The sequence below is a fragment of the Notechis scutatus genome, chromosome 5 (assembly GCF_049901735.1).
Source record: "Notechis scutatus isolate UNSWTSFEM ecotype Mainland chromosome 5, rNotScu1.2, whole genome shotgun sequence".
Taxonomy (NCBI): Eukaryota; Metazoa; Chordata; class Lepidosauria; order Squamata; family Elapidae; genus Notechis; species Notechis scutatus.
In genome coordinates, this window is record NC_142013.1 from 5,565,923 (window position 1) to 5,582,565 (window position 16,643).

The 16,643-nt window shown below is 44.0% G+C and overlaps 1 protein-coding gene across 9 annotated transcripts in view; it reads right to left on the minus strand.

Moving 5' to 3' along the window:
• The window catches only part of TENM4 (teneurin transmembrane protein 4), a 559,913-nt gene that overhangs the window by 364,518 nt on the left and 178,752 nt on the right, over window positions 1-16,643 (minus strand). For all 9 annotated transcript variants that reach the window (XM_087966004.1, XM_087966003.1, XM_087966002.1 and 6 more), the window contains exon 2: window positions 1,077-1,168. The gene's annotated coding sequence lies outside the window, so the exon portion shown is untranslated. The remainder of the gene's footprint in view (window positions 1-1,076; window positions 1,169-16,643) is intronic.

Below are 16,643 nucleotides of genomic sequence, written 5' to 3' on the forward strand. Positions count from 1 at the left end.
TTGCTCACACAGCAAATACTCTTTCAGTTTCCAAACAGCCCTCCACTCTCTCACACATGGACAGGACATTAGCCAGATGAATATCGATGGATGCTGGTAGGCAGAGGCAGAATTTCCCTCCCTTATTTTCCTCCCAAAAAACTAAGCCCGACCACATAGTTTCGTAGAGAAGCACGGGTATCGAGCTAGTTCAATATATCACTGTCCTGGAAGGACATATTCTTTTTAAAAAAAAAATTTTTCTATTAATGAACAACAAACAGAAAAAAAAACATTAAAAACAATGAACATGATGCATACATAACAAAAAATACAAATTTTAATTATTGAGTTATTCTATCCATTTCAGTGCACGACCAAATTTTTCTAATTATCTCCATCTCTTCTGGCATATCATTTCCTTTCCATCTTTGGACAAGAGCTAGTCTCACAGCAGTGGTGACATGGATGATTAAATATATTATCTCTTTATTATATTTCGCCACATTGATTCCCAGTAAGAAAATTTCAGGTCTGAACTCTATTTTAATTTTACGCATCTCTTCTAACCAGTTTATGATGTTTCAGCCAATATATTTGGGCTTTTTCATATTTCCACCATACATGGTAATATGTTCCAAATTTCTTTATTGCATTTCCAGCATTTAAGAGATAACTGGAAGGACATATTCTTAATCAACATTTTTTATTTTATTTTCTGTTCACTTATTTTAAAACCTGCCAGGGCCCCAAACTCATTCAATTTCCTCATCAAATGTTCTATATTATTTTTGGGGGTTGTCCTGTAGAAATATAACCAAATCTCTTAATGTATGACCAAAGGCTCTGAATGTATAACCTTCTTTCTTCATATTTACACCCCTTGTTTTATCATCCTGTCTGAGACCTCTATTCAAGACTTCAAAACTTTTCCTAGAAGTCTTACATTCCCAAATTAGATACCCTGGTCTCCTTCTTCCCATCGGCAAAACATTTTAATCACCTCCAGAGAGATTTCCCTTAGCAGAAAGGAAGGTGTTGATAAGGAATACACATTTCACAAGGATTCACAGAGCTGACAAAAATTGGATATGTACCTTGCTCCATCACAGCAAGTTCAGGAATAACGAGGGCCAGGAACTATTCTCGAGATCTTCTTCTACTTTTGACGGCAGTGCAAAAAACCATTCTGAGGGGAAAAGAAAAAAAGCAATGTATATTATTAGACCCTCGGAAAGCACAACAATTAAAACTCAACAGTCTGTCTGCAAGCCAATGAGACACAAAATTAACCAATTAATTAGGAGGAGAAATAAATAGCAGGCTGAATTTCCTTGGGCTGCCAACACTTCTTAGATATTAAGATATTTCGGGCGGGGAGGGGGAGTAGAACTCCTTAGCATCAGAGTGTGATAATAATAATAATAATAATAATAATAATAATAATAATAATAATAATAATAATAATAATAATAATAATAATCGTCATCATACACTGTCGTCATCATACATCGTCGTCATCATACACTGAATTTATGAGCTGTCGGATCAACAAGAACTGGTCAATGGCCAAGGGCCCAAATTTTGAGGCTGCAATGGTCGTAAGTATGAAAAATGGTCACTTTTTCGAGTGCCGCCGTAACTTCCAGCAGCCCTGATGCGTCATGGTGCCTTTCGCTCTAATAAATATGTTTTCTTCCTAATCCTAACTTGAACCGTCTTGTTTTTATTGGTTCCACAAAGTGTGCAAACATTTGTAATTGAATTGTCAGCTTGGGTAAATGCATATAATGGAATTTTCCACGGCGGGAAACGTGAACGAGGTGTCAAATAAGGGTGCTAAAATTAAGAAGTATGGCTCCCCTCTTTCGCGAGTCTGCAAACGGTTACAGAACATATGGAACAAGCTTTCATCTGTTACGTTACGAGATTGGGTAGCACATAATGGGTTTTAATTTAATTTTTTTTTGTTAAAAATCATTTTCCTTGCCATAAGTCTATCCCCAGCCGTTATAATTGTCATCTTTTTCCTTACTTTACAAAAAACCAAAGTGCTTTTTCAAGAGGCAACTGGACTTTCTTGTTTTCTCTTTGAAGATGTTTTGCTTCTCATCCAAGAAGCTTCTTCAGCTCTGACTGAATGGTGGGAAATGGGAACCTCTACAGACTTTTAACTATGCACTTTTGGGATGAACTCCCTTTCAATGGTGTGGGAGGAGGAATGGATTTGCAGAGGAAAAATGGCAGACTACAGGAACCATTTGCACCACTCAGGTGACCCTGAGGACACAGATAAACCTCCAAGTGGCCTCAATGACCCTCTAAAAAGATGCAAATGACCAGCTTTCTGCAAGGAATTTAAATCCTTCCCTTCCCCACCGTTCTGTCAGAACTGAAGAAGCTTCTTGGATGAGAAGCGAAACATCTTCAAAAGGAAAAACAAGAATGGCCAGTTGACTCCTAAAAAAAGCAACCCTTGGTACAAGGGTGACCTGGATGACTGAGAATCTCTACGATCTAATTGGGGATGCTGGTTTGGGAGCCGTCCAATCTTCAGATCAGGGGCCTCTAAACCTGGTACCTTTATGGACTTCAGCTCCCAGAATTCCTGAGATAGCATGGCTGAGTTGGCTGGGGAATTCTGGGAGTTGAAGTCCACAAGTCCTAAAGTTGCCAAGTTTGGAGATCCCCTTTTCAGATCAGAGATGTCCAACCTTGGCAATTTGTAGACTTCAACTCCCAGAATTCCACAAATCTTAACATTGCCGAGGTTGGACACGCCCACTTTAGATAATCCAACTGCATACAGGTAATCCATACAGGTAGCTACAACCACAGTTGAGCCACAAATATCTGTTGCTAAGGGAGACAGTTATTAAGTGAATTTTACCCTATTTTATGACCTTCCTTGCCCTAGTTGTTAAGTGAGTCATGGCAGTTGTTAAGTTATCAAAATGGTTGTTAAGAGAATCCGGCTTCGGCTTTTCTCGACAGAAGGTCGCAAAAAGGGATCACGTGACCCCCGAGGACACTGCAACCGTCATAAATATGTGTCAGCCTCTGAATTTTGATCACATGACTGCAACGGTCGTAAGTGTGGAAACGGGTCATAAGTCCCTTTTTTCAGTGCCGCTGTAACTTTGAACGGTCATTAAATGAATGGGTGTAAGTCAAGGACTACTTGGACATGGATTTTGGGAGGACAGAGGCCCTGAGATTCAGTGCCATTTCATAGTATCGATCTGTCTCCTGTGTGATGACCCAAGGCGTGATAAAAAATAACAGTTACAAAAATAGAATAAATTCCCTTTAATGCCTCCAACTTGGCCCCAATGTCCAATTATTCTCAGCTGGATATCAAGCTCTTAAAAAAAACAGTCTACAGGGGAGTAAATGCAGTCAGAACCCAAAGTAAAGATAATTAGAAATAAAAAAAAACCCAACACAAACCAAAACTGAGGGAATTAATACCAGGATGATAAATTGCAGACTTCCACCAGATAATGCAGCAACGACAGTTGGGAGGAAGCCAAAACTCAGATAAGCTTCAACAAGAATAATGCACACTTTGCTTCCAATCAACTTTGCCATGCGCAGTTTGTCCTTTTAAACAGTCCTCCCAGCTGCAGCCCATGAAGGGGATCAGGGCCCTTTCCTCCCCCGTAGACCATGCCACTCATGTTTCTCCCTTACCCGCTCGTCCCTGCATGCCCTAGGATGAAGAGGGGGTGGACCTGCCTATCCGGCCTGTGCCCTTCCCTAGTTTCCTCCACAACCACCATAGCCACACTCCCACTCCCTGACAGCTGTTCTACCTCTCCCTCGGAGTCAGACTCCAACAGGGGCATGACATCCTGCTCGGGCAGGGGGTTGGGCTAAATGATCTACAAGGTCCCTTCCAACTCTGATAATCTGTAAGATTGAGGTGTGAACCTCTCCATGATGTTTTAAAGAAGAGATTGGACAAACGTTTGTCCTAAATTATATAGTGTTTCCTGCTTGAGCAGGGGGTTGGACTAGAAGACCTCCAAGGTCCCTTCCCATTCTATTTTCTTATTCTCTTATTCTGTCATTTTGATATTCGTCTTAGAAGCCGGCTCTTTTGCAGAGCTGAAATTCATCAGACTGGACAGGAACTTTCAAAATAAGTCCATGTTTTCATTCCTTGGCGAATGCCATTCATAGGACATTCAGTCAGGGGAGGAAAAAAAAAATCAAATCCACAGGAAACCTGTCTTTAAAAAAAAAACAAAAAAACCCTTCCATTTCTTCCCAAAACTGCTCCTGCTGCCTTTAATTTAAATAAGATGTTTTAATGGGCTTTTATGTTCTGGTTGCTTAGCATCCTTCACATCTAGCATCTTAGGTGGATTTTCGTGCTACCCGCCCTCTCACTTCATTCGGTGTGCCAGAGAGAGAGAGAGAGACACGGTGTGTTTAATGAATCATGCAGCCCAAACCCCCAGATCGCTTGATGTCGAAAACTCCTCTTGATGTTTGCATGCAGCTCCCGTGAATTTCGGCCTGCTTGCCTCTCCTCGGGGGGGCTAGGCTGGCGGCATCACCGCTGGGCCCCCTGATTAATTCTGAATTATTTGAGTTTCATCGTTCGAGGTGCCAAATCAGACGGATCAGTATGCGCTCGCCTCGCATATTAAATCACGGGGCAGGATATAAAGTTAAGGGATGCTTGGTTTATTTCAGTTTATTTTATTGTCATTGCACCCCGTTACAACGAAATTAAGTGCCATCTTCGGTGTACGTTGTAACTATAAAAATAAAACAATCAGGGGTGGGATTCAAATTTTTTAACAACCGGTTCTGTGGGCGTGGCTTAGGTGGTGGGCGTGGCCAACTCAACATCACTCACATCGAGGCACGCATCTCCTTGCCTAGCCTCTCGTGACTATGGGGATGCTGCAACAGTCGTAAGTGTGAAAAAGGGTCACAAGTCACTTTTTTCAGTGCCATTGTAACTTTGAATGGTCACTCCACATGAGCAAAGTACCAGCAAAGGAGGGGGAAAAAACTCCAGAGAAGTTCCTGAGACAGGAAGTCTAGTCCTGCCAAGAATGTAATAAGGGTTAACGGAGAGGCAGTTTCTGTAAGCAACACCAGAATGTTTCCTTCCTGCCTTCCTTACAGGATTAGCCCAGTAATTTCTTCTAACAACTGGTTCTCTGAACTGCTTAGAAGGTTAACAATCGGTTCTAGCGAATAGGTGTGAACTGGTAGAATCCCATCCCTGAAAACAATACAATACGTACAATACTAGACAACACAGTATCAACAGTAGAGACCTTCAAATTTCTAGGTTCTATCATATCACATGAGCTAAGATGGACACCTAACATCAAAAACGTCATCAAAAAAGCACAACAAAGAATGTTTTTTCTGCGCCAAGTCAGAAAGCTCAAACTGCCCAAGGAGCTGCTGATCCAGTTCTACAGAAGAATTACGGAGTCTGTCATCTGCACCTCTATCACTGTCTGGTTTGGCTCTGCAACCCAACAGGACAGACACAGACTCCAGAGGATAATTAGGACGGCAGAAAAAAACAATTACTAACAACCTGCCTTCCATGGAGGACCCCCGCTAATCCCTTGCGGGGTGAAGTCTGGGCCACTGAATAGAGCTAGCAGAGTGTTTGAATGGCCGGATGCCCTTCCTGTTGCCAATGTGGAGTTTTGTTCAGCAAATATATTCTCAGGATGCCCAGACAGAGAAATAATCTGTCTAGGTTCGAACTCCTCCGAGATCACGCGACTGAATTTCAGTGAACACAATGGGTCGGTGCCATCAGGTTTAGGTCATTTTGAAACGATTTAAAGCTTAAAGTAAATCTCTGGATTCTTCTAGAAAGTTCAAGCCGTCGTTTTTCTGCTTTTCATAGCATCAACGATGTGGATTTTGAAAAAGAAACGGCGGGGTGGGGGGTGGGGGGAGATTTCAGCAAGTGAGAGTGAGAACATCAACACTTCTTGTGGTTAAAAGCTTTAAGAGTCTCCATCATCCTTACTAGGACACTGCTAGGTATCTCACCTGTGTTTTTTTCAACATGGAAGAGGGGGCCTCAGATGACATCGCCAGAAAAAAAGAGATTTTTCTAGAACTACTTTGCAAAATTTGGAGGCCTTGGAACTGTCCTTGAAAAAGCCAAAAACATTTTCAACGCAGCTAACAATGGTGCAAAAGGGGGAAACAGGAAGAAAAGGAGCAGGTTTGTGTATCACACAAGTCAACCCCTGTCCACCTGTGACATCCTGTCAGCGCCCTCCATCCTTTCTACTGCAAAAATCTCGGTCTGCTTTTAGTGTTGCTGAGGCACCCGATACGCCCAGGGATCCAAACATCTCCCTCTTCCATTTTCCCCTCTCTTCGTTTGCAAAGTGCAAAATCACGGTCGCGTTTGTTAAGGAAACTACCTTCTGCCAAGTTTTTAAGGTAAAAGAGAAGGCAGGGATCGAAAGCGAGAGGCGAGGAGGAGGAGTGGGGGCAAGGCAAGGGGAAGAAATGAAGGAGGAAGAGAGGAAGGAGGAGAAGGGGAAGGAAGGGGGAAGAAGAGAAGGGACGGAGAAAGAATGGAAGGAAGGAAGGGGAAAAAGGAGAAGGGGAAGGAAGAGAAAGGAGAAGGTGGGGAAGGAAGGAAGGAGAGGAGGTAAGAGGAGAAGGGAAAAGGGGGAGGAAAGAGAAGGAGGGAAGGAAGGGGGAAGTGGAGAAAGAGAAGGAGAAGTTGAAGGAGAAGTGGGGGAAGGAAAGAAGGGGGAAGAGGAAAAGGAAAGGAGGGGAAGGAAGGGGAAGAGGAGAAGGGATAGAAGGAGAAGGAGAGAGCCAACATGTCTTTATGTAATCCTGGTATGAATTTTTAAAGAGAGTGTCCTAATTCATGTCTGACTGAAAGCTCTTTTTAGAGAAAGCAATACTCCCTGGTTTAAGATTCCCATTTTAGCATCCCCTGAATTTTCCTGCTGGAGAGAGAGAGTGTGAGAGTGAGAGTGAGAGTGAGAGTGAGAGTGAGAGAGAGAGAGAGAGAGAGAGAGAGAGAGAGAGAGAGAGAGAGAGAGAGAGAGAGAGAGAGAGAGAGAGAGAGAGAGTCTTTCTTATGGAAGGTCAGAAATAGGAAATACTGTTTTATGGCTTAGCAGTTAATATTAAGAATTTTAAAAATCTCCCTCTCTCCTTCCATTCTCTTTCTCCCTCCCTCCCTCTCTTTTTCCTTCCTTCCTTCCCTCTCCCTCCCTCTCTCCTTTTCTCTCCCTCCCTCCCCTCTTTCTCTCTCCCTCCCTCTTTTTCTCTTTCTCCCTCTTTTTTCTTCCTACCCTCTACCTCCCTCCCTCTCTTCTTTTCTCTTTCTCCCTCTCTCTCCCCTCTCCCTTTCTCTTTCTCTCTTTCTCCCTCCTGCTTTTTCCTTCCTTCCTTCTCCCTCCCTTCTTCTCTCCTTTTCTCTCCCTCCCTCCCCTTTCTTTCTCTCTCCCTCCCTCTCTCCATTTCTCTCTTTCTCCCTCCCTCCCTCTTTTTCCTTCCCTCTCCCTCCCTCCCTCTCTCCTTTTCTCTCTCCCTCCCCTCTTTCTCTCTCCCTTTCTCTTTCTCCCTCTTTCTCCCTCTTTCTCCCCTCCTTCCCTCTCCCTTTCTATCTCCCTCTCTCCTTCCCTTTCTCCCTCCCTCCCTCTCTCTCCCTTTCTCTCTCCCCCCCCACTTATATACAGTGTCGATCCGTCTGTTTTCTGCCTGCCTGTCAAATTTATACAGCTACCCATTTCACAAAAAGCAATTCTGGGAGTCACACAACAATCCAGGAAATCCTGTAAACAAATAGTCGTTAGTTAAAAGCATATGTAATAACTATTTGAAAAGAATGAAAAATAGAGCCTGCTGGGCTCTATTGGGGTCACTACCTGTAAACTCCTGGGAATAATTCCCTATATTTTTTTTCTCTCTCCCTAAAACACGGAAAGAGAACCTGCTGTAAAAAAAATATGGCAAAGCCTAAAGTTTAAGGAACCATTGAGAGAAAAATTGAAGTTGAAGGACCTCTGGCGTTATATGAAGGGTACCTTAAAGGGATGCATTTTGAGAGCAGCTCCCTAATTTGTGATGTGTCCCGATTGTGGCACACAGAAAACACACTTAAGTGGCACAGAAGTAACTTAAGACTGAAAATCCATGGGGATATGGTGTTATTTATTTTTAGAGAGAACCTTTTCCAGCCAGCGTTTAACATATAATCAGATAATCAGAGTTGGAAGGGATCTTGTAGGTCATCTAGTCCAACCCCCCACCCAAGCGGGAGACCCTACACCATTTCTGACAAATGGCAGTCCAGTCTCTTCTTGAAAGTCTCAAGTGATGAAGCTCCCACAACTTCCGAGGGTAACTTCTGTTCCATGGATTGATTGTTCTCAGTTAGAAAGTTTCTCCTTATTTCCAGGTTAAATCTCTCCTTGTTCAGTTTCCATCCATTATTCCTTGTCTGGCCTTCAAGTGCTTTAGAAAATAGCTTGACCCCTTCCTCCCTGTGGCAGCCCCTCAAATATTGGAAGACTTCTACCCATGTCTCCCCTGGTCCTTCTCTTCACTAGACTAGCTGTGTCCAGTTCCTGCAACCGTTCATTGTATGTTTTAGCCTCCAGTCCCCTCATCATCCTGGTTGCTCTTCTCTGTACTATTTCTAGAGTCTCAACATCTTTTTTATAGTGTGGTGACCAAAACTGGATGCAGTACTTTAGGTGTTGTCTTACTGAGGCTTTATAGAGTGGTATTAGTACCTCCCTTGGTCTTGATTGTATCCCTCTGTTAATGCAATTTAGGATTGCATTGGCTTTTTTGGCTGCTGCCGCACTCTGTTGGCTCATATTAAGCTGGTTATCCACTAAGACTCCAAGATCCCTCTCACACGAGCTAGGGTTTTCTGTTTTAATCCTTGCAATCTGCCCAGTCATCTGTTGTCATTTGTGTGAAATGAGTGGCTACATAAAAATCATATAAATTGATGCATGAAAATAAGTACAATGCAAAATTACTGGCTGGACCTTGGCCTCATGCACACGTTTGCATTAGCAACCTGCTTTTGATTTTTTTTAAAAAAAAAAAAACAAGCACATGTTCATAACACATTCCTGTTTCTTGCAAAGTATTTTAAAACAGCAGGAAACACTCTGCCATGCTTCTCCACCTTTGAACATGTGCTTAAATGACTTTCTTTCATCTCCCTCCATTCCTTTATCAACTAGCACCAGCCAGCACCTGCAGGAAAGGAATTGCTCAGTGTTTCGTTGGCCAAAGGGCTCTTTCTAAGTCTTGGTGGCAGAAGAATTTGGCTTTTTTTTTTTAAAAAAAAAATGCCCACTGCAGGTCCTCCAAACAAAACACCCCATTTTAACCGAGTTTGAGACAAAGCTTCTGAATGTGGCATTTTCATGACATGTGTCAGACTTCCCATGTATACCAGGCTGGGAAACAAGCCCAGATGAATTAATTCTACTTGATTGTAAAGCTACAATAACACAACCTTGCAAGTCTGAAAGTATAAATCTCCCCATCTCTTTTTCACAGCCTGAAAAGTTAGGGAGGTTCCTTCTGAATTTTTTTTCTCTGCCCATCGGGCAAATCTCATTAATTATAATTTAACACTCTTAATAGAAGGATCGAACACCAACTAGGCCAAAAGTCACCATTGTTATCTTTACATTCAGCTGGACCGATCCAGCACCCATTCTTTGCAAGCCATGGCTCACCCCAAATCTCTAATCAACCCCGTGTGTGATTGAATTTAAGGGTCCTTGGTGCTGTCTGAGCTTGGTTGTTTTCTTGCAGACATTTCATTACCCAGCCAGGGAACATCATCAGCGCTAGAAGAAAGGGAGGTTTGTGGAGAAGGAAGGAGGAGGGGGAGGAGGTGGACAACTATGGGGTCCTTGGTGCTCTCTGAGCTGGTTGTTTTCTTGCAGATGTTTCATTACCCAACTAGGTAACATCATCAGTACTAGAAGGGAGAGGGATTGTGGAGGAGAAAGGGAGGAGGAGGAGGAGGAGGAGGAGGAGGAAGAGGAAGGGAGGAAGAAGAGGAAGAAGAAGAAGAGTAGGAGGAGGAAGAAGAGGAAGAGGAGGAGGAAGATGACTGTGAGGTCCTTTGTGCTCTCTGACCTTGGCTGTTTTCTTGCAGACATTTTCTTAACCAACTAGGTAACATCATCAGTGCTAGAAGGGAGAGGGATTGTGGAGGAGAAAAGGAGGAGGAGGAGGAGGAGGAGGAGGAGGAGGAGGAGGAGGAGGAGGAGGAGGAGGAGGAGGAGGAGGAGGAGGAGGAGGAGGAGGAGGAAGACGACTGTAGGGTTCTTGGTGCTTTCTCGGCTTGGCTGTTTCCTTGCAGATATTTCATTACCCAAATCCAGCTAACATCATCCATGGTTGAACTCAGATGCAAATTCATGTCCTCTCCTTCCTTCCACATCACACCAACCAGCTTGTCCTCCGAAGGATATAATCATCACGATAATAAAATTGAAAAAAAAAAACAACCCCCTTCTCTCTGTAACTCTCTGTATCTATATCCCTGAAAACACAATCAGTACTCCGACTCGAATGAACTTAAAGGGCAGGCTCTTTTGAAATCGTACGCGCATCCCAGGAAGAGCGAGAGGAACACGGGTAGCCAGGAACAATCAATCAATACGCTGCCATGTTTCGAGGTCAAGGATTGTACGTTATTTTTCTCCCGAACAACAACAGCTTTTGTTTGGGTGACGAGCAAAACAGGAAAACAACCAAAGAAGCAGGACAGGACAAGATGTTCCCTGGCATCCTGTCTTTTGTCATGCGAACACGCAAACACACACAAGACCCACAAGCAGGGGTGTTTGCGCGCAAGGGGCCTGGCCTCTACCTTCGCAGGGCACCAACGAGGAAAGCGTAAAGGGAGAAAATGTGTACGGTGTCCCTGTCTAGCGTGTGAGAACCAAGGAGGAGAACGTGTTGTTGAGCACCAAGTTTTGCTAAAATACCCAAGCTGAGAAAGGCGGTTCTTGACTTATGACCACCACAGAGCCCATAGTTTTTTTGTTGTGGTTCGCCAGCAGCCTGTGCAGACGGCAGCGGAATCAGTGGGAGAACTGGGACCAATCCGGGACTCTGGAGGGGACTTGGACGAGAGTCCTGCGTCCAAGGCAGAGATGGGGCCAGGACCATCTGGGAGTGGGGTGCTGACTCCGGAGCTTCCGCAGTCTGGCAGCAGTGAGGAAGAGAAACAAGGGGAGCCTGTTCCCGGTGCGCGTATGTGCAGAGCTGCCAGAAGGCAAGAGCAGCTGAGACAAAAGGGGTGACTCGGGAGTAAGGCTGGGAGGTGATTGCCCCTCCCATAAGGTATAAAGGACAGGCAAAGGTGAAGAAACCTTTGCAGGAAGCAAAGTCATTCGTTCTGTTCGGATTCATCCTTGAAGCTCTGTGTGGACTTTGTACTTTGGTTGGTTTTTTTATATAGTACATTTGGCACTCTAGTTGTTGGCAGCAATTCAAAGGAGAGAAAGGTGGGTGCTTATCTCGAGAGTTATTATCTCGAGAGTCATTATCGTCTGGGAATGAAAATAATTCCCAGCGTTGAAATAAAACAAGAGTTGTTTTACCTACGCTTGTGCTTAATTACGGTCTCAGGAAGCCTTGCTCAGAACATTTTTTGTTGCTAAGCAAGACATTGGTTAAATGGTTTTCGCCCTGTTTTGCCACCTTTCGCGCCACCGTTGTGAAGCGGAACACTGCAGCCGTTATAAGTTCGTCACCGGTTTGTTAAGCGAATCTGGCTTTCCCATTGACTTTGCTCGTCAGAAGGTGGCAAAAGGGGACCTCCCCACGATCCAGGCAACCGTCATAAATATGAGTCAGTTGCCAAGTTTTGCCCCATTTTACCGCCTTTCCTGCCAAAGTGGTTCAGCGAATCGCTGCGCTCATGATCTGAATTTGGATCCCATGATTTTGGATCACAGTCGTCAGCGTGAAAAACAATCGTAAGTCACTTTTTTAAAGTACCCGTTGAACCTCTGACCGGTCACTGAATGAACTGTTGTAACTTGAGGGCCACCTGTACTTTTCTGTGGGCGCGATCGCAAAAGTTCAAAGAAAAGACACTGGAATGAAGAAAACGGAAGCAAAAGCCCTTTGAAATAAAACAATTGCACACTGGCAACTCTTTTTTTGTGAAGTGAATCACCACATTTGTTAAGTGAATCACGAGCTCATTAAGTGAATCCAGTTTCCCCCCACTGTCAGAAGCCTGATGGAAAAATGGCAAACTGATGCCGTTACCTAGTTTGGTAATGAAACGTCTGCAAGGAAGCCACCAAGCTCAGCGAGCCCCAAGGAGCCTACAATCCTTCTCCTCCTCCTTCTCTCTTTCCACAACTCTCCCTTCCTTCTGGCACTGATGCTATTGCCTAGATTGGTAAAGAAAAGTCTGCAAGAGAAAATCACAAGGCACAGAGAGCGCAAAGGAACCCATAATCCTTCTCCTTGTCCGCTTTGGAAGCCATACTGAGTTTCGATGCTTCCACGTTGCCACGTAGCCTTGGAGAGTGGAAGGGGGGGGGGGGTGATTTCAATTGAGTAGCTCTAAGTAGACAAAATAAAATTCTTTTAGTTAGTTCAAGGTCATTGAGTAGGGCGCCGGATGAAATTAAGGATCTTATTTTTGGACGGGTCGTGATTGGGCCACGTGATGTGATGGTGGCCAAGGGTGGGGATGGATTTGTAGTTTGGGAGATTGGAGGAAGCCCGGAAACTTTCAGATTCGTGATGCCACAGATGTGCCAGTTTACTATCCTAATAAAGGTACTTTTGAGATACGTTTGTCTTGGAGTTATTCATTGGAATGGAGGTTTGCTGGAACCCTGACACTCCTCCTCTGCAAATCCCATTCCAGAGGAGGGCTGCTGCCAGTTGGGACCGGTTCAACCGAACCCCTCGTTCCAATTCTGCGCAGTTCGGAGAACTGGAAAATCGGACTAACGGCTGGGCCTGTCCCCACTTTTTTTGGGGGGCATTTTCAGCTATTTTGGGGGCGAAAAACAGCCTGAAAAAGGTCAAAAACAGCCTGAAAATGGCTTGAAAACAGCCTGAAAAACAGTCTGAAAATGGTCCAAAAACGGGCCGAAAAATGGTCAGGGGCGGGGCCACCAGTGGTGGGTGGGATTATCCCCAACCGGCTGAATCCCACCTGTGCCTTTGAGGTGAGTTGTAGAGTTGTAATTGCAGGAATGTTCCAATCTCGGATGGCAAACCTCAGATAAAGAATGTTTCCAAGCAAATACAACTCAGGCAAACAAAGTCACTAATCTAAAGGAGGATTAGAGAGAGGAAGTAAACATATGTTAGACTTTAACTAGAGATAATTAATTGTATTAATTACTGTGCTAAACAGTAACAAAAGTTAAGCAGTAACCAAGGTTAACCAATGATGGAGGATAACTAAAAATGTGTATAAATGCAAGACTAGACTCCAATAAAGATGATCATGATTCAGTTGTTCATGATCAAACAACTCGACTGCCTCGTCATTACAACAGTGAGTGGCTGGGAGGCGGGGCTGAGTGTGATGAGTGACATCACCCACCCAGTCACATGACCAAACGGCCATGCCTACCCAGCCAGAGAACCGGCTGTTAAAAAATTTGCAGCCCACCACTGCCTCATTTCCTTCTAGTACTGATGCTATTACCTAGTTCGGCAATGAAACATCTGCAAGAAAACCACCACGCTCAGCGCGCACCAAGGACTGTACAGTTGAACCCCGAGCGGCAAAAATTCCCTTCTGTTAAGTACATTGCGCAAAGGCAGCCCCCATCAACCGTAAAACACCACACGGCATTCTTGCTCTCGGCAAGTGTTCGTTGTCACTGCGAAAACACACACACACACACAAACACACCACCAGAGAAGGAGAATCTGCTCTCCCCAGAGCCATTTACCCTCCGTTCTGCAGCATCCTCTGTTTTGAATTGCCAAATTGTGCCTTTCTCATTAATGGCCCAGACAGAGGGGATTTTACAATTAAGTCAGAAGGCTCTGCCGTAGTAATTACATTATGATATTAGCCCCCACAGATTGTTGGGCTGACAGATGCTTCCAGGTTGCCTTCTGCAGCGGTGTGTCACGCTCCACTTCTTCGGTTGGGTAAGGAAACCAAAACACGCAGGAATCTCAATCGCTCGTGCCATCTGGAGGCAACGTGAGGGTTAAAAAAAAGAAACCCAGGCTACGGTTTACCCAGAATGTCTCTTTCGATTCCGGGCTCTGTGCTGCAAATGGGCCATTCAGAAGTTGCACACAGAAGCTGCGGTATTCACAGCTTCCCAAATGGGATGCCATCCAGCTCCACCGGTGTAGAAAGAAAAAAACAACGACACATTGTGGATTCATGGAAGACAGAGTGGGTTTAAACGGAAAGGGATTATCTGTAACTCGGGGCTGAACGGTGGAATTTTTGGGCTTGGCTGGTTAGTTAGTTGTTTGGCTGGTTGCTTGCAAACATTTTGTTACCCAGCTAGGTGACATCATCAGTGTGAATGAGTGTGGGTTTGAAGTCTAGATAGATAGATAGATAGATAGATAGATAGATAGATAGATAGATAGATAGATAGATAGATAGATAGACAGACAGCCGTCCATCCATCTGTGTGTGTGTGTGTGTGTGTGTGTGTGTGTGTGTGTATGAGTGAGTGAGTGAGTGAGTGAATAGATGGATGGATAGGTGAATGGGTGGTTGGGTGAGTGGGTAGATGATAGATAGATAGATAGATAGATAGATAGATAGATAGATAGATAGATAGATAGAAAGATAGATAGATAGATCTGTGGGTAGATAGATAATAGATAGATAGATAGATAGATAGATAGATAGATAGATAGATAGATAGATGATAGATAGATATCCGTCCATCCATCTGTGGTGTGTGTGTGTGCGTGTGTGTATGAGTGAGTACATGGATGGATGACGGATGGATGGGTATATAAATGGGTGGTTGGATGAGTAGGTAGATGAGAGATAGATAGATAAAATAAATAGATAGATAAAGGGACAGATGATAGATGGATAGATACATAGAGGATGGATAAGTTGATATATGTATGTATGTATGGGTAGATAGATGATAGATTAGAAAGATAGCTCTGTGTGTGCGTGTGTGTGTGTGTGTAAATAGATGGATGGATGTATACACGAGTGGGTGGATGAGTGGGTGGGTAGACAGACAGACAAACAATCTTTGAAAGCTTGCTAAACAAATGGTTGTAAGATGTGAATTACCTATATGCAATAACATATACCATTGATTTATGTTAAAACATAAACTGATGCAGGTATAAACTCTACAGGTTTGGCTGGGACTTTGGTGCCAAAAATACAGAAAGGAAAAAGGAAAAATAAAACCTTGAATCCTTTGCTCTAAAGGAGAGATGAGTAACTATGGCCCCTTTATGACTCGTGGACTTCAACTCCCAGAATTTGTGGACTTCAACTCCCAGAACTCTTGTGGACTTGCGAACTTCAACTCCCAGAATTCTTTGGACCTGTGGACTTCAACTCCCAGAATCTGTGGACTTCAACTTGTGGATGTCAACACCCAGAATTCTTTGGACTTCAACTCCCAGAATTCTTTGGGCCTGTGGACTTCAATTCCCAGAATTCTTTGGACCTGTGGACTTCAACTCCAAGAATTTGTGGACTTCAACACCCAGAATTCTTTGGACTTGTGGACCAACTCCCAGAATTTGTGGGCTTCAACTTGTGGATGTCAACACCCAGAATTCTTTGGACTTCTGGATTTCAACTCCCAGAATTTCTGAGCCATCCTTTTCCACCCCCTGCTCTGAAGAGCCAAAATAAATTCTACCCAGTTCAACAAGGCACTTTGGGTCATTCAATAATCCTGAGAAAAATCGAAGAAGAAAGGGAATGTTGTGTCTGCCAGGATAGGCTTTTCAAGAGGCAGAGAAACAAAAGGCGCAGTGGACCAGACGGAGGGCCTCGCTTTTGTGAGGAAGAAGAAAAGAACAAGAGAGGCCTTTCTCAGCTCGGCCGTTCGCTGTTCGGAAATGTCCTGTCCACCTTGAAGATGCCATCGCATCCCAGCCCTCAAACCTCCCAGCAAGCTTCTTTTTCCCCTCCCCGAATTAAAAAATAAATAAATCCCAGCCTGCACTTTTCATGCAATAAATCCGTGACTTATGAAGTGGGGAGAAAAGGGGATTGACCTCTCACCAGAGTTTAAACCCAGCTTTAATGAACTTAGGCCAATTCATTCCTCCAGCAAAACTAATACTTTAGGGCAGGACCTCCTGAAGGTTCAGTGGCCTCCAGCGTTAACCTTTTCTTGAGGTTTTGCTCTATAATCCCCTTCTTACTCCCAGGGTCACAACATCGGGGTTGATGGATAGAAGAAGTCACGGTGCTCTAAAAGTAGAGAGCCACAAAGGTCTTAACCTCGTGGTATTTTGGCTTTGAGTACTGGAATAAAAAAAACACAACCCCATCCATTCCTTTGTCACCAGGCCACCAAGAAATTACAAGCCTCCTGAATATCTCAGAGAGAGAGGGAGCTAATCCAGAGACTTTTAAACATTTTTTTTAAAAAGCTATGGATACTTGCATAGGCCAGGTTGATCTGATTGCTTTCTTTACA